This window comes from Eubalaena glacialis, chromosome 9, assembly GCF_028564815.1.
Source record: "Eubalaena glacialis isolate mEubGla1 chromosome 9, mEubGla1.1.hap2.+ XY, whole genome shotgun sequence".
Lineage (NCBI taxonomy): Eukaryota > Metazoa > Chordata > Mammalia > Artiodactyla > Balaenidae > Eubalaena > Eubalaena glacialis.
Genome location: NC_083724.1, coordinates 7060503 through 7086171, shown reverse-complemented (window position 1 = coordinate 7086171; position 25669 = coordinate 7060503). Strand labels below are relative to the sequence as shown.

The following is a 25669-nucleotide window of genomic DNA, read 5'->3' as shown; positions in this document are numbered from 1 at the left end:
CATAAAAAATATAAAACGTTCTTCAGAAGATGGGCATCATTTAATACCCAAGTATGGATTGATTATTGATTGCAAAAAAAGACTTCACACTTAGAAAGAAAAAACTTTTTAAAAATCCAAGACTATTATTGTCTAAAAGCCAAAAATGTTTTTCACATACTATCACAGGAATATAATAATTTCTCTCAAATAAAATGTCGATGAAGGTTAAGAGAACACAAAATATTACAGTCAACAACATATGCTGTTTCTTCCCTATGCCAAAATCACATTCATCCATTCATTCATCCAGCGATATTTTATTGAGCACTTACTATGTGTTAAACACTATTCTAGGAACTGAGGGCGCAGTAGCAAAGAGAAACATAAATTTTCTATTCTCATGGAGCTTACATACTACTAGATCTTTACTGTACAATGCTATAAAGAAATCTCAGAAAGATTAATGCAAAATTAGTTTACATTCCCATGAGAAGAACTACTGGGTCTCCAGATAGGAACATCTTAACACCCACTGATACCTATTAGCAGAAGTGACAGTCAAAATATTTAACAACCACTTATCAACTGACTCCCCATCCAATCAGAACAGAGGCCAGCTGTGTTGTAGCATCCTGACTGAAAACCAGCCTTGTCTGCTGCCCAAGCCTCTTCCAAAAAAGGTGAACCAATTACACCCCACCAACAGAGAACAAGGGTCCCTATCTTACTGAACTCTGACCAGAATTGAATATTACCATTTGTAAAACAAAGAACAAATGAACAAAAACAAAACCAAAAAACCCATTTTGCTTATTTGGTAAGGAAAGTGCTTTATTATGAATTTCTTTGATTATTCGTGGAATTAACCTTTTTTAGACATGTTCATTAGCATTTGGAATTTCCTCTTATAATGGTTCTCTTCTTAATCCTTATTCACTTCTCTGTTAGAAATTTTGAAATTATCTTATTGTTCTGCATAAGCTCATCATATCTTAGAGTGTCATATTTGGTATAAATGTTGGATTTAAAATTTGATATGTATTTTTTTTTAAGAGACTTTTTTTTTTTAATTTATTTTTTTATTTATTTATGGCTGTGTTGGGTCTTCGTTTCTGTGCGAGGGCTTTCTCTAGTTGTGGCAAGCGGGGGCCACTCTTCATCGCGGTGCGCGGGCCTCTCACTGTCGCGGCCTCTCTTGTTGCAGAGCACAGGCTCCAGACGCGCAGGCTCAGTAATTGTGGCTCACAGGCCCAGTTGCTCCGCGGCATGTGGGATCTTCCCAGACCAGGGCTCGAACTCGTGTCCCCTGCATTGGCAGGCAGACTCTCAACAACTGCGCCACCAGGGAAGCTCTGATATGTATTTTTGACACAGAGAAATATAAATGTACCTTTACGTAGGGGGTTAGAACTGTGACTATTTTCCACTTCTCTGTGTGTTCCAAATTTTCTTCAATGAGCATTTTTCCTGATTATCAATATAGTACAATGCTAATTTAATTAACAAGTTATTATTTTAAAGACACCCAAGGAAATAACATAAGGAAATATCTATTCTGGAAGTAACTTTTACCTTCACTTTATTGTATTACCACTTCCTTCCAGGTAGTAATTCATGATAAAATAACATAAATGTTGCCATTTTACTCAAGTTTGATGCTTTTACTAAAAGGAAAAACATCTCTACTGACATATCATGTAACATTAAATAGAAATCCAGGGTTCACTTTCAAATGTCTTTTCCTCTAAATTTCTAAATCTACTGCCAAGTGCTGCCACCTTCATACTAACCAGTTTACTGAAGGTGCACCAGGTACTCTTACCTGTAATCCCAACACTAGTTACCTCTTTCACTGAGCACGACCTCATCTGAGCCTGACTCACTACATCTTGCACCATCAGTCAAGACTAACATGGCACATACCACCTGGGGGCCCTTGTTAAATATTTGTGGAATGAATGAATGAGTCAATGGAAACTCCTTCAGCCATTACTGTAATTCTTCTGCTATTTAATTCCTTCAAGCCCATTATCAGAGTCAGTTTAGTTCACATACGTCGTTTATTTTCCTGGATTTCAGGATAACGTGTGCCAGCCTCTCTGCCAAGAGCTAGGGATGCAACTGTGAACAGAAAAGTACCCTGTTCTAATGAAGCTATTAAAAATGTTACTTTCGAAGAGCCTGCAGTAACATGAGATTTTACATATATAGGGTTGCTTTCTTTTTTTTGCCTTGTTTCTTAAACCTCCAATCATACCATTAGGAGCACTTAAGTCCCTGAGCTCGGGTGCAAAAAAAAAGCTTAAAAAAAGAATTCCAGTACATGACTGCTTTCCCTAAGCTGTTGCCAAAGAATGTGAGACAGCTAAATGTTTAGATACCTATAATCCTGGCACAAGTGTTTTCTGTTCATTAATTATACATGGATAGTCAGTTTTCTTAATAACTAAAAGCTATTCAAGTTTTAAAAATAAACATGAATAGACAGTTCAAAGAAAACCCGCATGTTTGTCTCTATTTTTGAGTGGTTGTAAATTATTTCTAGCTGCATCTTATTTCATTCTTTTGAGCTATTTGTGTTACAGATTTATTTTGGGCAAATGCTAATATAACCAATACACTATACTAATGCTTTAAAAACAAACTAAAATGAGGGCTTCCCTGGTGGCGCAGTGGTTGAGAATCTGCCTGCTAATGCAGGGGACACAGGTTCGGGCCCTGGTCTGGGAAGATCCCACATGCCGCGGAGCAACTAGGCCCATGAGCCACAATTACTGAGCCTGCGTGTCTGGAGCCTGTGCTCCGCAACAAGAGAGGCTGCGATGGTGAAGAGGCCCGCGCACCGCAATGAAGAGTGGCCCCCGCTTGCCGCAACTAGAGAAGGCCCTTGCACAGAAACGAAGACCCAACATAGCCAAGAATAAAATATAAAAATAAATAAATAAATAAAAGATTACTTTAAAAAAAAAAAAGAAGAAGAATTTAAAAAAAAAACAAAAAAAACCTACATTTCTCAGACTCTCTTGTACATAGAGGATCTGTGTTTAGGTTTCACAAGCGAAATAATGCTCATGAGATCTGAAAAGCGAAAATGAGGCAGTGGGGAAAAAAAAGTACCAACCTGGTAAAGTGGTTGCGACATAAAATGAGTGAACATGGAGTAAAGTGCTGAGAATTGGCACCAAGTAATTAAGTAGCTAAATAATAGCTTACTGACAAATTAAACATCATAGCGATATCATAACACAGGTCAAATGGTTAAATTCTGTACCCTAAAAGACAGGTAAGGGACTTCCCTGGCCATCCAGTGGTTAAGAATCCATGCTTCCACTGCAGGGGGCACGGGTTCGATCCCCGGTCAGGGAACTAAGATACCGCATGCCAAATGGTGTGGCCAAAAAATAAAAAATTAAAATAAAAAATTAAAAGACTAGGTAAAACCATCTTTAACACTAGATTCCATTCCCACTTTCTGCACATGGGTTACTCACAGTGTGAGCTAGTAAGGAATCCAACATTGCTAGTGGTTATGACCATAATCCTGAGTCTAAGAGCAGAAATCCCAGTGTTCCAGGGATTTTGGGTAGGACCGTAGGAGACCTCTAATTCAGTGGGAAGTGCCCATATTTCAGGAATTCAGGAATGCAAACACAAAGATTCAGAAGATGTTAACAACTCAAGATAATCTGCATGGTCATCCATCAACCGATGAATGGATAAAGAAGATATGATACATATATACAATGGAAAACCATTCAGCCATAAAAAAGAATGAAATAATGCCATTTGCAGCAACGTGGATGGACCTAGAGATTATCACACTAATTGAAGTCAGAAAGAGAAAGACAAATACCATATAATATCACTTATGTGTGGAATCTAAAATATGACACAACTGAACTTATCTACGAAATAGAAACAGACTCACAGACATAGAGAACAGACTTGTGGTTGCCAAGGGGGAGTGAGGTGCGGGAGGGGTGGATTGGGAGTTTGGGACTAGCAGACGCAAACTATTATATGTAAGATGGATAAACAACAAGGTCCTACTGCATAGCACAGGGAACTATATTCAATATCTTGTGATAAACCATAATGGAAAAGAGTATGAAAAAGAATATATATATGTACATATACATGTATGTCTATATGTACATATATGCGTATATATATGTACATACATATATAAAACTGAATCATTTTTCTGTACAGCAGAAATTAACACATTATAAATCAACTATACTTCAATAAAATAAATTTTTTTAAAAACGGAATCTTGGGGCTTCCCTGGTGGCGCAGTGGTTGAGAATCTGCCTGCCAATTCAGAGGACACGGGTTCGAGCCCTGGTCTGGGAGGATCCCATATGCCGCGGAGCGACTAGGCCCGTGAGCCACAATTACTGAGCCTGCGCGTCTGGAGCCTGTGCTCCGCAACAAGAGAGGCCGCGATAATGAGAGGCCCGCGCACCGCGATGAAGAGTGGCCCCCACTTGCCGCAACTAGAGAGAGCCCTCGCACAGAGGCGAAGACCCAACACAGCCATAAATAATAAATAAATAAATTTAAAAAACAAAAACAGACAAAAAAACCCCACGCTTAATGTACTGCAATACTGTATGTGCTTAAAAGGCACTTTAAAAAAAAAAAAAATGGAATCTTCAGAAACATCTTATTCTGTGAAATCATACATCAATAAAACATTAGGGGACTTCTCTGGTGGCACAGTGGTTAAGAATCTGCCTGACAATGCAGGGGACACAGGTTCGATCCCTGGTCCGGGAAGATCCCACATGCCGTGGAGCAACTAAGCCCATGAGCCACAACAACTAAGCCCGTGTGCCACAACTACTGAGCCCACATGCCACAACTACTGAAGCCCGTGCTCCTAGAGCCTGTGCTCCCCAACAAGAGAAGCCTCCACAGTGAGAAGCCCGCGCACGGCAACGAAGAGTAGCCCCCTCTCGCTGCAACTAGAGAGAAAGCCCGCGTGCAGCAACAAAGACCCAACACAGCCAAAAATAAATAAATAAATTTACTTTAAAAAAAAAATTAAAACATTAGCCTCTGGGGGTGGAAAATGTCTTTTTAAAAGAAAGGAGCAACATTGTAAAGCAACCATATTCCAAAAAAAATTAATAAAAAAAAAAAAGGAAAGGAAAGAACCAATGCAGATTCTTTTAAGTTTAAAATAAAAATCGATAGACAATTTTTTTCCTTCACAAGAGCTAATAGGTTAACAGGTTACTTAATGATCTTGGTTTACTGCACTGATTTATTTTTTTACTTTTTAATTAATAGACTTTTTTTCCCCCAGCAGTTTCAGGTTTACAGGAAAATTGAGCAGAATGTACAGAGTTCCCATATACTGCTCTCCCCATCCCAGTTTCTGCTATTATTAACATCTTGCATCAGTGTGGTACACTTGCTATAAATCATTAGCCAATATTGATGCATTATTATTAACTAAAGTCCATAGTTTACATTATGGTTCACTCTTGGTGTTGTACATTTTACGGGTTTTGCCAAATGAATAATGGCATGTATCCACCATTACAGTATCATACAGAATCGTTTCACTGCCCTAAGAATCCCCTATGCTCCACCTATTCATCCCTCCCTCCATCCTAAACCCTGGCAACCTGTGATTTTTTTTTACTATCTGCATAGTTTTGCCTTTTCCAGAATGTAATACAGTTGGAATCAGACAGTGGGTAGCTTTTTCAGACCGGCTCTTTCACTTAGCAATGTGCATTTAAAGTTTCTCCATGTCTTACAAGGACCTACTGTATAGCACAGGGAACTATACTCAATATTATATAATAACCTATAGGAGAAAAGAATCTGAAAAAGGATATATATACATATATATATATATGGGATATGTAACTGAATCCCTGTGCTGTACACCTGAAACTTACACAATTTGGAAATCAACTATACTTCAATTAAAAGATTTTTTTAAAAAAAGTTCCTCCATGTCTTTCTGTGACTTGATAGTTCATTTCTCTTTATTGCTGAATAATATTCCATTGTCTGGATGTACCAGTTTGCTTTACCATTCACCTACTGAAAGACATCACAGTTCTTTCTGAGTTTTGGCAATTATGAGTAAAGCTATAAACATCAGTGTGACGGTCTGACTGATATTTTCCCTTCCAAAAAAAATTCTTTTTTGTTCTGGAGTTGTTCTCTTTATTTCTTTATTTTAAAAAGCGACATGGATAACAAAAGAATGACAGTATTATTTAAAAAGCACACTGCACAGAAAAGTCAGGATTTCCTCAAATTAAGAAAACTTTCTCTTGGATGGTTCTCTCAGAACTATTAGGCATTTATAAGAAATTCTAATGAACAAAAAAGGACATGGCACCTTTAAGAATTATGAATAATTTAAGGTGGGGCAAATTGTAAGAATGCTGTGCAATTTTTATTTTCAGGCAGTATTTGTAAAGATAGCATAAACTAGCAAGACAATATTTACTTCTCCAGGGAAGCCTCTTGAAATTATCTGGACTTAGCTGGCTCCCCAATCACAGTCTCATAATATTATGTACCTTTCTCTTGCGACATTGATCAGAGTATAAATCCACATCTACCTGGGAAGTTATTTAATTAGTAAGCTCTATGATGGCAGACACCCTCTGGGTGCTCACCCCTGTATTCCCCCAGGACGTAACAGAATGAATATCTTGGCAAAAGTACTATTTTAATAATATCAAAAGAGCCAGTGTTAGTGAGAAATTTCTTAAACTTAAAAACATATTTCTGGTTTTGAGAAGATTTAAATGGCATCACATTCATGGCTAATTAAAAATTATTGTAGAAAGAAAAGACAAAAGAATTACTAAGGTTCACTGCAATTTTCACTATCTCAAAATTTTGTTTTTAGACCTGCCATATAGCATATAGAGAACACCTGGATTATTTTAAATGCAGTCAAAAGAGTCCACTTTTATATACAGTTACCACTTAGTAAAATAAGAATATATGAATAAAGAAATGTGGTCTACATAAACAATGGAATATTATTCATCAAGAGAAAGAAGGAAATACCACCATTTGTGACACATGGATAGACCTGGAGGGTATTATGCTAAGTGAAAGAAGTCAGACAGAGAAAGACAAATACTGTATGGTATCACTTATATGTGGAATCTAAAAAAGCCAAACTCAGAGAAACAGAGTAGAATGGTGGTTAACAAGGACCAGGGGAGAATATGGAAATGGGAAGATGCTGGTGAAAGGGTACAACCTTCCACTTAGAAGATGAACAAGTTCTAATGTACAGCATGGTGATTATAGTTAATAATGCTATATTATACACTTAAAAGTCGCTAAGAGAGTAGATCTTAAATGTTCTCACCACAAAATAAGAGATGGTAATTATGTGACATGATGGAGGTGTTAGGTAACACTAAGGTGGTAATCACTCTGTAATATATAAGTGTATCAAATCAACAAGTTGTACATCTTAAACATATACAATGTTATATGTCAATTATATTTCAATATAGCTCAGGTAAAGAAGAATATAATGTAGCTGAATTGTACCAGAAGAATTTCTACTAACTCTGAAAATTCTGCCCCCTGAAAATCTGAAGTACGGACTTTATTTCAAGCAAGTAAGAATCATCTTTTGCTAGCTAGAAATAGTAAAATAATACATTAAAAAAGACAATCAAATCATTATATTTTTCCCAGACAAAAGCCAACATACACCAGCCAAGCTGATTTTTTGGATTGAACTGACAATCAGATTGCATTGGTTTCATAAAAAGTCTTTATGGGTTTAATAGTGATTTTGGATGAAAGATACACCCATGGAGTGATTTAAGAAAATATTTTGGAATACCAATTTTGTAATTTGCTCTGATGTTTACTAAAATCAATGAGTAAAGCTCCAAAAGAGATCATTATGACTGCGCCATCTGGAGCCCAAACTGCCACACAAATTCAAATCTGACAGTAATTAACTGGAAAGAAATAAACAATACCACCCCTGCTTGTTTTGTTGTTTGTTTTGGTTTTCTGAATGATGGCTGGCCAGGAAGGAACCTCAAATTTTTCAAGTGGTCAAATGCACAATGCTGATTTTATCTCTATAAACACTGCACTATTTTAACAGGACCCCACTAGATTAAAAACAAAACAAAAAAGACTACAAAACTTGAAAGTAACCACTACAAGTCCCTTATAAAGCTGTTCTGATGATTTGCCTTTTAGGCAACAGAACTATGTTTTAATCATATTTCTCCATGTGGATACTAAAGGGGAAATCCCTGTTGGCTGTCAAAACCCTAGCATGACACACATGCCACGAACAGCAGTGATTCTGCCTAGGAGACAATGTCATATGTGCTGATTTTCACATCAGCAATATACATGAACATAGATTTTCTCATTTAACCGGGGGTACTTTAGAAATGCCCTCTAAATTTTCTTGTGTTAGGCATTTTTTCCCTCTTTTTGGTTTACTAAGTGTTGTCTATTTGAGACTATTAGTGCAATAATAACTTTAAAACGACTGTTTCTGTAACACAAACTACCTCACGTCAACATAAAACCAAAGGGTACTAAGAATTTAGTAACACCACCAAAAATTACCAATAGGAAGAGAGCATTACTATGTTATGCCAACTAAGCAGAGATAGAGTCCAATTCAAACCTTAAGTTTCTTGTACTATGCTCTGAATGCCTTAACAGATTCAAGGGAGGTTAGCACTCCAGAACTTTGAAAAGCTGCCATTTTCTCAAGTGGCAGGCAGCCTTCAGCCCTTCATTCCCACTGCAGGAACAACAGAGAATATAAAACCCACTGGCCCCTGTAGATCGTGGGCGTCAGCATACAGCCAGAGTTAGTTCTAACATCCTCTATTACTGAGATGAATTAAAATCACTGTTAAATAGATACCCATAGATTCCCACCTCTGTTTAAAAAAAAAAAAAAAAAAAGACTTCTCCAAAATAATCTCAAATTGCTGGCTACTTTTCCAAAGTGCTTCTGACCTAACATAAAACTGGTCATTCAGAGCAGATGGGTTTTTAGGTGTTGAAAAATTATGATAGCAATTTCTAGAAATCTCATACCTATTCAACTTAAGGACGGCTGTCAGGTCTTTTCGTACCCACCCCCTTGGCACCTCGCTCGGTGCCTTGCACAATGCATGTTTGTGGAAGTGAGTTATAACACAGGTCAACTGAATGATGTTTATAGTCAATCTAGCTATAGTGGCTTTAGAAAAAGAAAGAACCAAATAGTTATTTTCGGTCCCACACTGCAATTACAGTAAGGTGTGAAAAAGTCAACCTTGACCGCTCACTCTCAGTTCCATTCTCTTCTACTTCAGAACCCTACCATTAGCCAACTTAACTGAAAGCCACTAAATACTGGTTTGGGTAGATAGCTTAACAACTGATTTGGTGAAAAATTAATTTTGCAGAGAGAACAGTTACCAATTAATTTTTTGAGTTTGGTCTAACGTTGTGGGTGTATTTTTAAATAGCACCTAATATACCCTTAGAACCTTTTTTGCAACAAGAGTTCTTAGACAGTCACTAAGGAGACTTCAAACGCGACACAGCAATCCTTTTTTTTTTTTTTTTTTAAACATCTTTATTGAAGTATAATTGCTTTACAATGGTGTGCTAGCTTCTGCTTTACAACAAAGTGAATCAGTTACACATATACATATGTTGCCATATCTCTTCCACAGCAATCCTTTAATTATTTGGGAAAACATTTCTAGAACCCTTCTGAGAAGCTTAAACTCAATTGTTTTATACAGTGTTTACAATGGCTTTTAAATTTCCAAAGACCAAGGAGCTTCCCAGATGATCTGTTTGCCATCTTAGAGATAACAAATATGCCCAGTACCAGTCTGGTTTTTTATCTTTTTTTCTTTTAAATTGAGGTGAAATTCACATAACATAAAATTAACAGCACTCAATTGTTGAGTGGATATCAAAACGTTTGATTACACACAGTTGGGGAAAACTCTAATACATGGCTGGTGAGAGCACAATTGTTAGACCCTCTTTGGAGGGTGGTTTGGTGATACTTATCTAAGTTCTTGGTATTTATCCTCCAAATATACTTACACGGATGAAAAATAACACATATAAGACTATTAATCTGTACTATGTTTAATAGGAAAATATATTGAAGACAACTTAGTGACCACAGCAAATTTCAATATATCCATAGGATAGAATTTTATTAAATAAGAATTAAGTTACATTAAGAAGAATGAGGCATGTATAGCACAGGAAATTATACTCAATATTTTGTAATAACCTATAAGGGAAAAGAATCTGAAAAAATATATATTATATACATATATGTATAACTACATCACTTTGCTGTACACCTGAAACTAACACAACATTGTAAATCAACTATACTTGAATTAAAAAAAAAAAAAAAGGAAAAAAGGGGAAAAAAAGAAGAAGAATGAGGCAGCTAAGGAAAACAAAACAAAACAAAACACCAAGATAGTATAAGCGATAAAAGTAAGGTTAAAAAAAAGTGCAAACAGTATACTAACATTTGTATGGGGGGAGGGGCATCTGTTTATAAATGCTTATAGCTCTTTGGAAGAATTCACAAAGAACTAGTAACAGTGGTTGCCCCCAGGGAGGAAAAGAGGTATATCGTCTATTCAAATACATAAATAAATTCAAGACGTAAATAAGAAATAAATCATGCTTTTGAAATCATGACTTTTCCCCAATTTGGCTGCTTTAACAGAGTCTTCTATCATGGCTGAGCTCTCAGAGTTCATTTAAGTGTGGAAATGCATGAAGTATATTATGGGGACAAAACGACACACAAGTAGGGTTGGCGGGAGGAGGTGAAGGGGCACGAAGCTACCCCGGGGAAAGGGTATTCCTGGTGGAGGGCAAAGCTGGGACAAAGCAGTACAGAGCCCTGGGGGAGAAGCAGGCTGGTGCGCAGGATGGATTGAAAAGGCAGATGTGGCTGGAAGAGAGTGTCTAGGGGCACCGGGTAGGCAGACAAGGTAAAGGACTGTCTAAATTCAGCTTTTACTCTTAGATGGTAAAGGCCTCCTTAGGTTTGGGCTCAGGTCCGCCCCTCACCCACTGCATAGGAGGTAACCCAGGTTACCCAGGACATGTTCTCCCCACAGTACCCCTTGGAGCTGCCTACAGGATCCAAAGGATGGGTCATCTTTTTAAATCTGGGCATTTAGCATTTACTCAGTTTCTCTGAGCTCAACGTTCAATTGACATCAGCAAACCTTACATTCCCTCTAGCTAGTCTCTCTTTTCTCCCTTTCTTTCTTTACTTTCATGCCACATGAGATTGCCTGGTCCCTAGGACGGGCCCACAATTCAAAGATGACCAAGCAAATAGTGTAGAAAATCCTTTAATCTCCCTTTGAGATACCCTAGTCTCTGCCACATTGAAAAACCAAGTTAAGTATAATCTTCAGCTTGGCCTACATTTGCAATCATTTAACAGCCAGCCCCACACTCCAAGCATGTGACCTGGGTGTGGTCTATACCTCAAAGAAACACGATTTATTTTTAAACAAACAGATCTTTTTACAGACTACCGGACATGGGTAACACCTAACTGAGCACTGCTGATAGAGATAATCCTTTGCCCAATTCTGCAACTGACTCTGCAATTGATTAAAGTTTTTAATCTTCTTCTCTCCTTCTTCTTCTTCTTCTTCTTCTTTGGTAATAATCAAAGAATGTATAGATCTGCTTGAAATTATCAGAAACATTCTTTATCCCAGCCAACTGTTTCCAATGTCTTTCATCTAACTGAGGGTTTCCTTCTCATCTAATTAGCTTTTCCTTCCACTTTCTCAATTACCAGCACTTCATAATCCAAAAATAATCCAGAAAGTAAAGAAGAAAGAAGTCATTAACCTGCATTTCATTTCCATCAGGTGCTTGAATATTTTTATCTAGAAATGAAGCACTTGCCTAAAGTTTTTCTGGAATGGTCTTATTTATCTACCTTATTTACCTACTGATCTACCAAAGTGACAAAATAAATTAAACACCAAGCCTTTCAGGTTTCTCAGCCAAAAAGCTTTTGTTCAGCAAAACAGTCCCTGATATTTCTGCTTATAGTGTCATACCCAAGACATTCAATCCATGTACAGAGTGCCTGACAACTTAAGGAATGTGCCTAATGATTCTATTTCTGTGTCACTTTTTGAATTGTTGAAACTTTTACAAACCTCCTATTAACATTATTGGCATTTCTTTGGGCTACAGTGTGGGAACTATACATAAAATTTCTAAATAGAGTTTCTAGCCTTGGAAGTAGTTACTCTACCATAACTGACCTTGATGTATTCTCCATGTATTAGGAACCAGTACTCCTGGGACAACCACTTCCAGTGTCAGTTGATCCTGGAACTCGGATTACCCTAGAACACTTGAGTTGAAGAGACTTGAGGTCATGCAGTCTAATCTACACCCAATTCACTGGTCACGTCTACAAAACTCCCAACAAAGAAGTATTCATTCAGTTTCTTCTCAACATGGAACCCAAGACGTGAACCCAAGTATCACCACAACCAGCAACATATGAAGGTGAATAACAATAGCCAACACTCATAAAGCTTATTGTGTCGGACATTTAGTGCTCTAAGTATTCATTAACTCATTTAATGTTCTCAATAATCCCATAAAGCAGGCACTATTATTATCCCCATTTTACAGATGAAGGAACTGAGGTTAGGTGACTTGTCCCAAATTACTCAGCTAGGTTCATCAGACTATGAACCACGCAGTCGGCATCCAAACCCATGCTCTTGAACAATACGGCACTGACTAAACTGTAGAAATCTTCTAAGAATAAAACAAAAGAATTTAAAAATAAGCAGCCATTAGAGACTAGAAGCCCAAGTGTTCCACTCAGAGAGTGAAGACAGAGTGAGTAGCGGAGAGACAACGAGATCCATATGCTTAGCTTTAGTCTGACAGATTCACTGCCTCCAGAATATTGATTCTATTTCACAGCTAAAACTACAGAAATTATTGCGTTTTATTTGATATTTCTTAAAAAACACTTCTTTAGTGGATCAGCATGGCTTACATTTCAAAGGAGAGAAGATGAATTTTAGGGGGAAAAAACTAGAAAAACCATTTCTTACAAAAAGGATGGGCAATGAAATGTCCTCTTCTGTGGGTCGATGGCTATGACAATAATGTAAAAATTCTTGAGATTTTGTAAAGAATGACACAGCATCATCATAGTCAAAGTGTACAATCTTGTGACAAGAACCTTAGGACAAACTTAGTTTGAGGAGTTTACTTTCTCCTATAAGTCTTCATGTCAGAGCTTCTCACTTTCCTATTCCATCATCTTCAGAGAAAGTAAATATAAATACTTCTTGAATGTTCCCCAACTTTTCAATTTCTTATTTGAAGGGATTTCTTCAGAGAGAAAGTGATTTTATTTTAGTTTTAAGAAAAGGACACATGGTAGCCCTATTCTTAAATAAATAAACAAGGATAGTAGTATTATTATCTAGACTGACATCCAAGGATATTGTTCTAGTTGTTATTGTATAAGAAATCAGCCCCAAAACTTAGTTGGAGAGAACCATTTAATTATAGGTCAGCGATTTGACAGGGACAATTTGTCTCTGCTCCTCCGTGGCTGGGGCCCCAGCTGGAAAGGCTTGAAGGCTGCGGGGACTTGATTACGAGGCGGTACAATCATCTGGACACCCTTCACTCAGGCTGGCCGCTGATTACATCTGTTCCCCGAAACCTCAATTGGGTTGTCAGCTGGAACCCCTACAGCTGACTTCTCCATATGGATTCTCTATGTGGGCTGCTTGGGCTTCCTAACAATATGGTGCTTGAGTTCTAAGCGGAAGCATCCCAAAAGAGCAAAGCAAAAGTGCATGGCATATTTATGATCCTGCTTCAGAAAGGATCATATGGCATCATATGGCACCATTTCACCATATTCTACCCATCAAGGAAGTCACAAAGATCTGCCTAGGTTCAAGGGGAAGGGATGTAAGCCCTCCCCTTCCCCTCAGTGGGAGGAGTCTCAATGTCACACTAGAAGAGCACATGGAATTGGAGATACTGCTGTGGCCATCCTTGCAAAACAGAATTTGTCACACATATGAAGTAGAGCTCCCCCCAGAATCAGATCAATTTGGTGATCTAGTATTGCCGATTTTAAACTATCTCCGAGAAATGTAAAGAGGAAAAGTAAGCAATATATCAGGTATGACAGAGATCTAAGTCAACACAGTGTAAACTGAATAATTCTAAACATTTGCTAATCATCTCCAAAGCAAATGGGCAGCTTTCAAAGAAGTAAAATTGAAAATCTTAGACTGTCTGCAAAAACCTATTAAAATGATGCATGTGTGACATTAATTTCTAATGATTACCAAAAACTCACTACCCATCAGTGGCCATTTATTTTTATTTTTTCATTTACAAGTTGGTACATTAGTTTTACTTCTACACCTATCGAAGCTTCAAGATCTGTTTATTATGCTCATATAACAATTTACAAAACCAATCAACTCTTAATAGTCTATGCCCCTCCTAACCTAAACCAAGTTTCACGTAATGATTCTCAGTAAGGCAAACAGTTCAGCAAACAGGGAGCACAGCCACTGTCCAAAAGGGCAACATATTATGACAGTTTTTCCAAGTGACAGAGTTCTAAAGTTAAATAAGAGTGCTTGCAGTAATATAACTATGTCAAGAGCTTAGAATTTTACCATTATAATTCTAGCTTTTCCTACTTACATTGGGTAATCAGATCCAAACAGACCCAGACAGCTTGGATCTGTTCCCGGAGCTCCAGATGCACACATTTAACTAGCTACTAGATACAAGATACTTAGATATCTAATAGGCATCTTGCAAAATGTCCAGCACTAAAATTCTGTTCTTTTCCCCATCAACCCTAATCCTACTGTTTTCAGTCTCTCAAAGCCTTATTTTTCTCCATAGCATTTATCATTATTGGATACATTAGCTATACCCTTATACTTGCCTTTAGATCACATATATTACAGCAAAATTTTTTATTCTGTGGTTTACTGCCATTTTCCCTTCACCTAGAACAAAGGGAAATATGCCTGGCATATAGCAGGTGGTAAATAATATTGTTGAATGAATTATGACTTATCTGGGTCCCTGAGTAAATCACAAGGAGAGAACCAAGGAATAAAGGGATAAAGGAATAAAGGGTACCTTAGAACGATTATGCTTGTAAGTGGTTGACAGGGTAAGAAAGTAGCTCCAAAATATTGCTAGATTTAAAATTTTTTGTAAAGAATAAAAATGAGCAAAAACTGAGAATGTATGCATAGGAATCTTAGTGTTAAATCATGCTACCTAAGCCACATCAGAATTACCGAGGAGAGCTTTTAAATTTATAGATGCTCATTCTTGCCAGTTTGGGAAATGTTGGATGGAATCTCAGGGACGAAAGATGGAATAGAGATTAGAATTTAGAAGGTCTAAACATAACCAAAGGGACCTCCCTGGTGGCGCAGTGGTTAAGAATCTGCCTGCAGGGGACACGGGTTTGATCCCTGGTCTGGGAAGATCCCACATGCCGCAGAGCAACGAAGTCCGTGCACCACAACTACTGAGCCTGCACTCTAGAGCCTGCGAGCCACAACTACCGAGCCCGTGTGCCGCAACTACTGAAGCCTGCGCACCTAGAGCCCATGCTCCACAACAAGAGAAGCCACCACAATGAGAAGCTCCACACTGCAAGGAGAGTAGCCCCCACTCGCCTCAACTAGAGAAAGCCTGTGCGCAGCAACGAAGACCCAATGCAGCCAAACTATCTATCTATCTGTCTGTCTGTCTGTCTGTCTATCTATCTGTATAACCGAATACGCTGTAGTCTGTCTAAAGAAAGGACAGGTTAAAAGGAAAGGGAATCACCTACATAGCATCTGTAAAAACAGACTCTATTCTACCCTTAATGTAGATCTATCTCTCTAGAAGAGATAGATGCCTCAGGCTTCCACAGCTTGGTGTCACAATCCATTAAATTCCTCCAACTCGATTTTGATTTTATGCTCTCCAAGAAACTGTGTATAGAATTTAGCCTTCCACATAGATTAGCCTTCAGGGAGAAAATGTGCACTTCAGCAAATATGAATAGCTAGTCTCCTTATGGATATACTTCTCATCATAAATTTGAAACTTGCATTCTGGTTTGTGCATCAGTCTTGGGAGTTCGGTTTATGTGAGTCACCTCCAAGGCATACTGAAAATACCAACTCTGTTAGCTTAAAAGAGCTGAGGAACAGACGCTGGTAGCCCTATCAAGGTTGTACTAACTGAGCAGAAACAAAGAGAGGGCAAGAAAGAAAGAAGTGACTGTAGGTTTTGGTTTTGTATCCAACTGGAGAAAAAAACCCAAAAAACACCGAGGCTGATATACTTACTACTTAACCCACTAGCCAAAAAAGTGAATTGACCTCATCCTCCTGATGCCCTGGCTCACCACTCCCGATGTACACTGCCAGGTCTTCTCTCGGCATCCAAGACTCCCTAGCAATTCATTTTCATCAATTCTACCCTTATAAAAATGTGGAGGGGTACTCTCTGCTCCAACTCACAGGATTAATCCAATCAGCCAATTAGCCTAGTCTAGCCCGACGCTATCTCCCTCCTTTCCAGTCCTCTCCACACGGCAGTAAGGAGACTGACAATTAGCCCCATAGCAACTGCTTTCAGCAGTTCAAGCGTGGGTGCCTTGTACGCCCTCAAGGTAAAGCCATAGTCACCTGGTTTCAGCTACAGTCTACCTTTCCAGGCTCCTCTTCACGTGCTCGGCTCATTCTGGAGCTCTGTGTCCTGTTATACTTATGAGCCTTTGGACATGGCATCTACTCCCTCCTCCAGAAAGACTGTCTAGATCACCCTGCCAACCTGGCCACCTCCCTTCACCTGTGTAACTTACCAGTCCTTCAGGACACCATACAGATGTCATTTCCTCCCCAACTGAGTTATACTCCTGTGTACAAGTTTCCATGTAGTTACCCTACCTGAGTCCTTGTCACACTGTACTGCAGTTTCCTATCTATGTTTCTGCCCCACCCCCCCAACTAGACTATAAGCTACTTGTAGGCAAGAACCATGTCTGGACACTTAGTAGATGCTCGAAGAATAAATAGATACTTTGGACAAAATATGGACATCTCAATCATCCTCATCTCTCTTGTCTGATATAATTTTTATAATTTTGGTCTCTTCTTTTATGTACTAAAGTCACATTACTTGCCACCAACCATCACCTATCTCTCTGCCAAAAACGGTAATGGCAATTAAGAATTACATGTATCCTGGGAATTCCCTGCAGTCCAGTGGTTAGGACTCTACGCTTTCACTGCCATGGCTGGGGTTCAGTTCCTGGTCGGGGAACTAACATCCCACAAGCTGAGCAGAGCAGCCAAAAAACAAAACAAAAAAAAAGAATTACATCTATCTTAAGATGATAGGGAGACTTTTCATGTACACTTTAGTATTGTTTGAAAATTGAACAATGCAAACAGATTGCTTTGCTAGTTTTAAAGATAAGTAAATTTTATTTTATTTTTTAAAATTTATTTATTTATTTATTTTTGGCTACACTGGGTCTTTGCTGCTGTGCCTGGGCTTTTCTCTAGTTGTGGCGAGCTAGGGCTACTCTTCGTTGCGGTGTGTGGGGTTCTCATTGCGGTGGCTTCTCTTTGTTGCAGAGCACGGGCTCTAGGCACGAGGGCTCAGTAGTTGTGGCTCGCAGGCTCTGGAGCGCAGGCTCAGTAGTTGTGGCGCACGGGCTTAGTTGCTCCGTGGCATGTTGGATCTTCCCGGACCAGGGCTCGAACCCGTGTCTCCTTCATTGGCAGGCGGATTCTTAACCACTGCACCACCAAAGATACGTAAATTTTAAATTTAAAAATTCAGTCATGCTGGGTTTCCCTGATGGCGCAGTGGTTCGAGCCCTGGTCCAGGAGGATCCCGCATGCCGCGGAGCAAACAGGCCCGTGTGCCACAACTACTGAGCCTGTGCTCTAGAGCCCGCGAGTCACAACTACTGAGCCCACGTGCCACAACTACTGAAGCCCATGTGCCCAGAGGCCATGCTCCACAAGAGAAGCCACCGCTATGAGAAGCCCGCGCACCGCAATGAAGAGTAGCCCCCGCTCACCGCAACTAGAGGAAGCCCAGGCGCAGCAATGAAGACCCAACGCAGCCAAAAATAAAATAAATAAAATAAAAATTTAAAAAAAATTCAGTCATGCTGAAAAATACAGTTTACATACATATACACACTCATGAAATACAAATTTCTTTGCCCAAACAAACATTGCCAGGCATTTCCATATATATCTGTCCTAACACAAATATTTTAAAACTTCTTAGTTCTCTTTGCTAAGAAGAAAACAATCTCAAACTAAGCTGATATGTAGAATAATTCATTAGCTGTCTCAAGCAGCAAATATCCAGCTTTTGGGGGGAAATAATGTGACTTCGGTAGTTTTTTTTTTTAAGTGGTATTAATAGCCAAAGAGAACTATCTCCCTCTGAGGAATAACATTTAAATTATCCCTTAAGTAGACCCAAGTATACTGCTAAAAAATTAGTATAGTTAGAGTTTTGCAGTGCGTTTTATAATTTTTAAAAAAGGAAAAAGAAAAGAGATAAACATGCATAGTCTCCTATAATCCAGATTTCCTTTCCAAAGCACTGATTTCCAGGCACTTTCCTACTATTAGGTTATTTTATTTTATGGTTAACCTGAAAACAGAATTTTAAATCAAAGGACAGACTGCACTGTGCAAACTAGAATTGCTCATTTTTCACAAGTCCCAGTTCCAGCAGGAGAGCTCTGCAATTTGTTCTCAAGGAACAGGATTTTTTTTTTCCTTTAACCCTCCCCTAGACTCTCCTAAGTACTTCCCCATCACCTCTCATCCAACAGTCTCAAAGGACTTCACAAACAAGCACTGATCTTTATGCTTTCTGTGGAGTCGAAGGCAAGCATTGCCACACCACTTTATAGATCGGGAAAAGGAGGAGCAGAGATGAAGACTTGCCGGACACGAATAAATGGTCGATGAGGCAAGCCATACGGCCTCGGCTTAGCCCTTCCAGGCTGTCTCATCCACCTGGGTGGGCCCACGCCATTTCTCCCAAGGACCCGTCGGGTATTTTAATGCATTTCAGGAACCCACTCTCAGTTTTGGTTGTGCAAATAGAAGTACAAGGGGAATAGCTTCGAGTTTTCTTTTGCTATTTATATGAAAGGAAATATTTAGTTTCCTGTTCCTCAAGAACCAAAACTTTGAAGCCCTGCATGGGACAGCCAGAGCACCCCCAAAGGGGTCAATATCGAATTCTCTTTGTTTCGTCTCAATTTCATTAAAAATACTTTTCACCAAGACATAATTTTGTTAGACGCCCCCCAATCAGAAAATTGATATTACTCTTACTATTTAATACCTTTACAAATTAATTTCTTTAAATTAAAAAGAAAAAAAAACTTCGGACTTAAAGGAATGGGGGCGGAAATCACTAGACATATATGAAACACCTGTTAGAACAGAAGCTTCATTCATAATAGTTTCTGTTGCGTTTACAGCACGGTACTGTGAGTCATTGGGTCTTAATGATTCTCAATGTGAGTAACATGAAATGTTTTAGAAAGCAAAACCTCCATCAGTGATAGGGGAAATATGAGTAATGGGGAAAAGAGGGATTGTGAGCTACTAATACAGAAGATGAATTTTTTTAAAACTACATTTGTTTAGTGTTGGGAAACAAATATTTAAATTCTAGCACTAGCATTCATTGTTTGGGTGGGTCTGGTCTATAAAATGGAAATAAACTCACAGGGTCCTTGTTAGGTTATGAAAGGATGCATTTAAATACCCTAATCAAGGTGTGTCAAGCACTTAACAAGTTGGTTCTCTTCCGTTTTCATACTTTAAAAGATGGAGGGAGAATTTGGGTTCTATGCATGATTCCTCAGAAAGGGAGGGAGCAGAGTAGTATTTATTACAGTGTGTGGCGGGGAAGACTGAGGGCTCTAAAAAACCATGTGGCGGCAAAAAGATGAAACAAGAATGCCAAAGATATTGATAATATTGAAGTTGGGTGATGAGTACATAGGGGTTCATCATATTCTAAGTATGTTTGAAAATTCCTATAATAAAAAGTACAAACAATAAAAATACATTTTGATGGTATTAACTTAAAAAAAAAAGGACGAGAAGGAGAGCTCTAGAGTCCCAGACCTGGGATTGAATCTCTGCTTTCTACTCTGTGAACTTGATAAGTTATTTTACCGTTCTGTGCTTCGATTTCCTTTCTTGTAAAAGGGGATAATGAGGATGCGGCCAGTGCAGAGAATATGCCACTCAGATCCTTCTTCCAGAAAGGACTCCCTGCCCAGCTGGTTAGCGGACAGCCTCCTTTAGGGTACGGTCTGCTATTTATTTTATTTATTTATTTTTGGCTGCATTGGGTTTTCATTGCTGTGCACAGGCTTTCTCTAGTTGCGGCGAGCAGGGGCTACTCTTCATTGTGGTGTGCGGGCTTCTCATTGCAGTGGCTTCTCCTGTTGTGGAGCACGGGTTCTAGGGCGCACGGGTTTCATAGTTGTGGCACGCAGACTCAGTAGTTGTGCTGCACGGGCTCAGTTGCTCCACGGTATGTGGGATCTTCCCAGACCGGGGATCGAACCCATGTCCCCTGCACTGGCAGGCAGATTCTTAACCACTGTGCCACCAGGGAAGTCCTAAGAAATAATTCTTATTAAAAACTTCATGCCAATGATTAGAATGGTGTGTTCAAAGTTTTAAAAAGAAACCACAATATAGCTAATGTGATATTATAGTTTAAATGTGAACAGGTTTTAATAACTTTTGCAGCAAGAAATTGGAAGTTTCATCTATTTTGCTGTTGGCAGTGGTGTTATGAATACAGCGCTAGTATTAAACAATTGAGGTTGTTAAGATTTACATAGCCCATCAACAGACGAATGGATAAAGAAGATGTGGTACATATATACAATGGAATATTACTCAGCCATAAAAAGGAATGAAATTGGGTCATTGGTAGAGACGTGGATGGACCTAGAGACTGTCATACAGAATGAAGTAAGTCAGAAAGAGAAAAAATATATTGTATATTAACGCATATATATGGAATCTAGAAAAATGGTACAGACGAACCGGTTTGCAAGGCAGAAATAGAGACACAGATGTAGAGAACAAACATATAGACACCAAGGGGGGGAAGGCGGGGGGCTGGTGGTAGGATGAATTGGGAGATTGGGATTGACATATATACACTAATATGTATAAAATAGATAACTAATAAGAACCTGCTGTATAAAAATAAATAAATAAAATAAAATTCAAATAAAAAAAGAATTGCATAAATTTTTTTTTCTTTTTTTATTTGGCTGTGTTGGGTCTTCATTGCTGCGCATGGGCTTCCCATTGCGGTGGCTTCTCTTGTTGTGGAGCACGGGCTCTAGGCACAAGAGTTTCAGTAGTTGTGGCACACAGGCTCTAGAGCACAGGCTTAGTAGTTGTGGCACACGGGCTTAGCTGCTCCGTGGCATGTGGGATCTTCCTGGACCAGGGCTCAAACCCGTGTCTCCCGCATTGACAGGCAGATTCTTAACCACTGTGCCACCAAGGAAGTCCTGAGTTACATAAATTTAGCATAGAATTTTACAGATGAGGCTTATGAGTTAAAAGAATCAATATTAAAAACTTGTATATTCCCAACTAACTCTTTAATATAATATACATATTTGGCCCTTTATGACTTTTTAATTTTTTTTACCTAGACACATCACTAGGCTCAAGCTAGTATGACTATATATTACTAAATCAGGAAACAAATATTGCATTACAAACACTAATTCCAGAAGACTTCACACCCACATTCCAAAATCTAATTAGATTAATTTCCCAGGGCATACGTGTACTCTTGGTAGCTTGCAATTTTTAAGTGTCAAAATAAAGCCTTATTTTTAAATGTGGGTGGTGTTGATGAAACAAGTATTAGTAATACTTGCAGGAAACACAATATTAGCTTTAGCAAGGAAGTGGGTGATACTTGAATAGTCCTTCAAAGAGGCACTTTCCATGTCGCACCAATGTAAAGCAAGAGTTCTAATGTGGTCACACGGTAAGCACAGACAAAACCCCTTACGGTGCTTGAAACACAGCTTTACCTACCAAAAATGCAATGTTCAGGATGATATCTAATGTATAAAGTGAAGGCAACAAGATGATGGGTTAATTTCCAACCACAGAATCACCGGACCTCCCCTGTTTTGTTTAATATCTACTAACCAGAGAGACAAATATCATATCACTTACATGTGGAATCTAAAAAAATGATACAAATGAACTTATTTACAAAACAGAAATAGACTGGGGATTCTCTGGTGGTCCAGTGGTTAGGACTTGGTACTTTCAATACTGTGGGCCCGGGTTCAATCCCTGGTCGGGGAACTAAGATCACGCATGTCCCGAGCAGCGTGGCACAATAAATAAATAAAGACAAACAAAAACAGACTCACAGACATAGAAGACAAACTTCTGGTTACCAAAAGGGAAAGGGGGGGGAGGGGAGGGATAAATTAGGAGTTTGGGATTAGCAGATACAAACTACTATATATCAGTAAAAAAGATAAACAAGAAGGACCTACTGTATAGCACAGGGAACTATATTCAATATCTTGTAATAACTTATAATGAAAAAATGTGAAAAAGAATATATATATATGACTGAATCACTTTGCTGTACACCTGAAACATTATAAATCAACTACACTTCGATTACAAAAAATAAAGATAAAAAGTAAACTAATTTTTTAAAAAATCTACTAACCAGAAAAGACTGTGTAAACCCTGTTTTAACAGAGAGGTAGGGATGACAGAATTAAACTTGATTTGGTCTATCTTTCGAGGCAGTTCTGCTCTGCTCACCGAAGTTCCAAGACTGATGTCTCCCCTGTTCGTCTTGCCATGTTTATCCCAAACAGAAATCTCTGAAGGATTAAAGAAGAAAGAGCAGGAGAACAGCTATGAACTGTTGTTAGTACGCTACTCCATTTAGTACTGGGCAGTAAGAAGAGGTACTAATTCTCCAAATCCTGCAGCTATTAACAGTCCATTAGGGCTTCCCTGGTGGCGCAGTGGTTAAGAATCCGCCTGCCATTGCAGGGGACACGGGTTCGAGCCCCGGTCCAGGAAGATCCCACATGCTGTGGAGCAACTAAGCCCGTGCGCCACAACTACTGAAGCCCGCCTGCCACAACTACTGAAGCCTGTGCGCCTAGAGCCCATGCTCCGCAATGAGAGAAGCCACCGCAACGAGAAGCTCGCGCACCGCAACGAAGAGTAGCCCCCGCTCGCCGCAACTGGGCAACGAAGACCCAACGCAGCCAAAAATAAATAGATTAATTAATTAATTTAAAAAATTATTTTAAAAAAAGGTCTAGAGGGACTTCCCTGGCGGTCCAGTGGTTACGACTCCTCACTTCTGAACTAAAATCCCACAGGCCGGGCTTCCCTGGTGGCGCAGTGGTTGAGAATCTGCCTGCCAATGCAGGGGACACGGGTTCGAGCCCTGGTCTGGGAAGATCCCACATGCCACATGCCGCGGAGCAACTAAGCCCGTGTGCCACAACTACTGAGCCTGCGCGTCTGGAGCCTGTGCTCCGTAACAAGAGACGCCGCGACAGTGAGAGGCCCGCGCACCGCGATGAAGAGTGGCCCCCGCTTGCCGCAACTAGAGAAAGCCCTCGCACAGAAACGAAGACCCAACACAGCCATAAATAAATAAATAAATAAATAAAAGTGAAATTCTTTAAAAAAAAAAAAAATCCCACAGGCCGTGCAGTGTGCTCCCCCCCCCCCCCAAAAAAACGGAGATCTAGACTGTGTATTTGTGAGGAAGCAGTATAAATCTCTGGACCTTCTGCTCAATTTTGCTGTGAAACTGTAACTGCTCTAAAAAATAGTCTATTTAAAAAAAAACGGGGCTTCCCTGGTGGCGCAGTGGTTGAGAATCTGCCTGCCAATGCAGGGAACACGGGTTCGAGCCCTGGTCTGGGAAGATCCCACATGCCGCGGAGCAACTGGGCCCGTGAGCCACAATTACTGAGCCTGCGTGTCTGGAGCCTGTGCTCCGCAACAAGAGAGGCCGCGATAGTGAGAGGCCCGCGCACCGCGATGAAGAGTGGCCCCCGCTTGCCGCAACTAGAGAAAGCCCTTGCACAGAAACGAAGACCCAACACAGCCATAAATAAATAAAAATAAAATAAATTAAAAAAAAAAAAAGGTGCCTAGAATTATTTTTTAAAAAATGTTTACAACTCCCAAAGTGCAGAAAGGCATTAAAACTACCCTCCCATTACTTTAAAACAGCAAATGTTAAAACAAAAGGAAAAAAAGGATTCATTCATTTATTCAATAAATATTTCTTTCTTTCTTTCTTTTTAATTATTTATTTTTGGCTGCGCTGGGTCTTCGTTGCTGTGCGCGGGCTTTCTCTAGTTGCAGTGAGCGGGGGCTACTCTTTGTTGTGGTGCGCGGGCTTCTCATTGCGGTGGCTTCTCTAATTGCGGAGCACGGGCTCTAGGCGCACAGGCTTCAGTAGTTGTGGCAGGCGGGCTTCAGTAGTTGTGGCAGGCGGGCTTCAGTAGTTGTGGCACGCAGGCTCAGTAGTTGTGGCTTGCAGGCTCAGTAATTGTGGCGCACGGGCTTAGTTGCTCCGCGGCATGTGGGATCTTCCCGGACCAGGGCTGGAACCCGTGTCCCCTGCATTGGCAGGCAGATTCTTAACCACTGCCCCACCAGGGAAGTCCCTCAATAAATATTTCTTGAACTCCCAACTGTGAGGCAGGCATTGTTCCTGGTCCAGTTGGTAGACAACTCTTTCACTGCTGCCTCTTAAAGGTGCACACCACAATCAATGTCACTATATTCAACAAATTGTGGAATGCACATTATATGCCTGGCACTGTCCTAAAAACATAGGTTTAAGAAAAAAAATTAAGTACAATCAACACAGGTGGCTTAACATAGTAATATGTTAACCAATATGTATTATTCGGGTCTCTCTGTTTGCTTCCTTGCTGTTATTATTTTGGGCTACTCCATTTCTTATTAGCACCAAAAGAAAGATGGCAGAGAGGACACTAGGAGATAAAGGTAGATTCTATCACTGAGTAAATTTTTAGCCACAAAGAGTAGAACAGTTATAAGGAAAGCTAAAATTTCCAATGGACTTTTTCTTACTTCACATTAATGATAAAGCTTACAAAAAGTTGAGCTGACACTTCAATAACTTTTCACTTCTTTCTAACACGTAGGTACAAAACCAAAAAAAAAAATTCAAATGTAAGAAATTCTTGCTTTGCCATTTCTCCAATGACCAGTCACAATTTCAACAAGTCAGTGAAAACTATTTAGCCTATTAACATGACTTTTTAAACAAAGTCTTGAGTAAATGCATTTTGGTTAATTTTGGTACAGAAACAATTTTACCCTAATCACTTTAAATCAGCCGCTTATACTTTGTTATAACTTCTGATATAAAATAGAAGGCCCCTATTTTAATACAATCTAATCCAATAAAGTTATTACAAATTATGGGTTTTGAGTCCATTTTTATGATTGCCTGA

The 25669-nt window shown here is 39.3% G+C and overlaps 1 protein-coding gene across 7 annotated transcripts in view; it reads right to left on the bottom strand.

Annotated features, from left to right (window-relative positions):
• Positions 1-25669, bottom strand: part of FNBP1 (formin binding protein 1) — a 143141-nt gene that overhangs the window by 114314 nt on the left and 3158 nt on the right. The window lies entirely within an intron of this gene.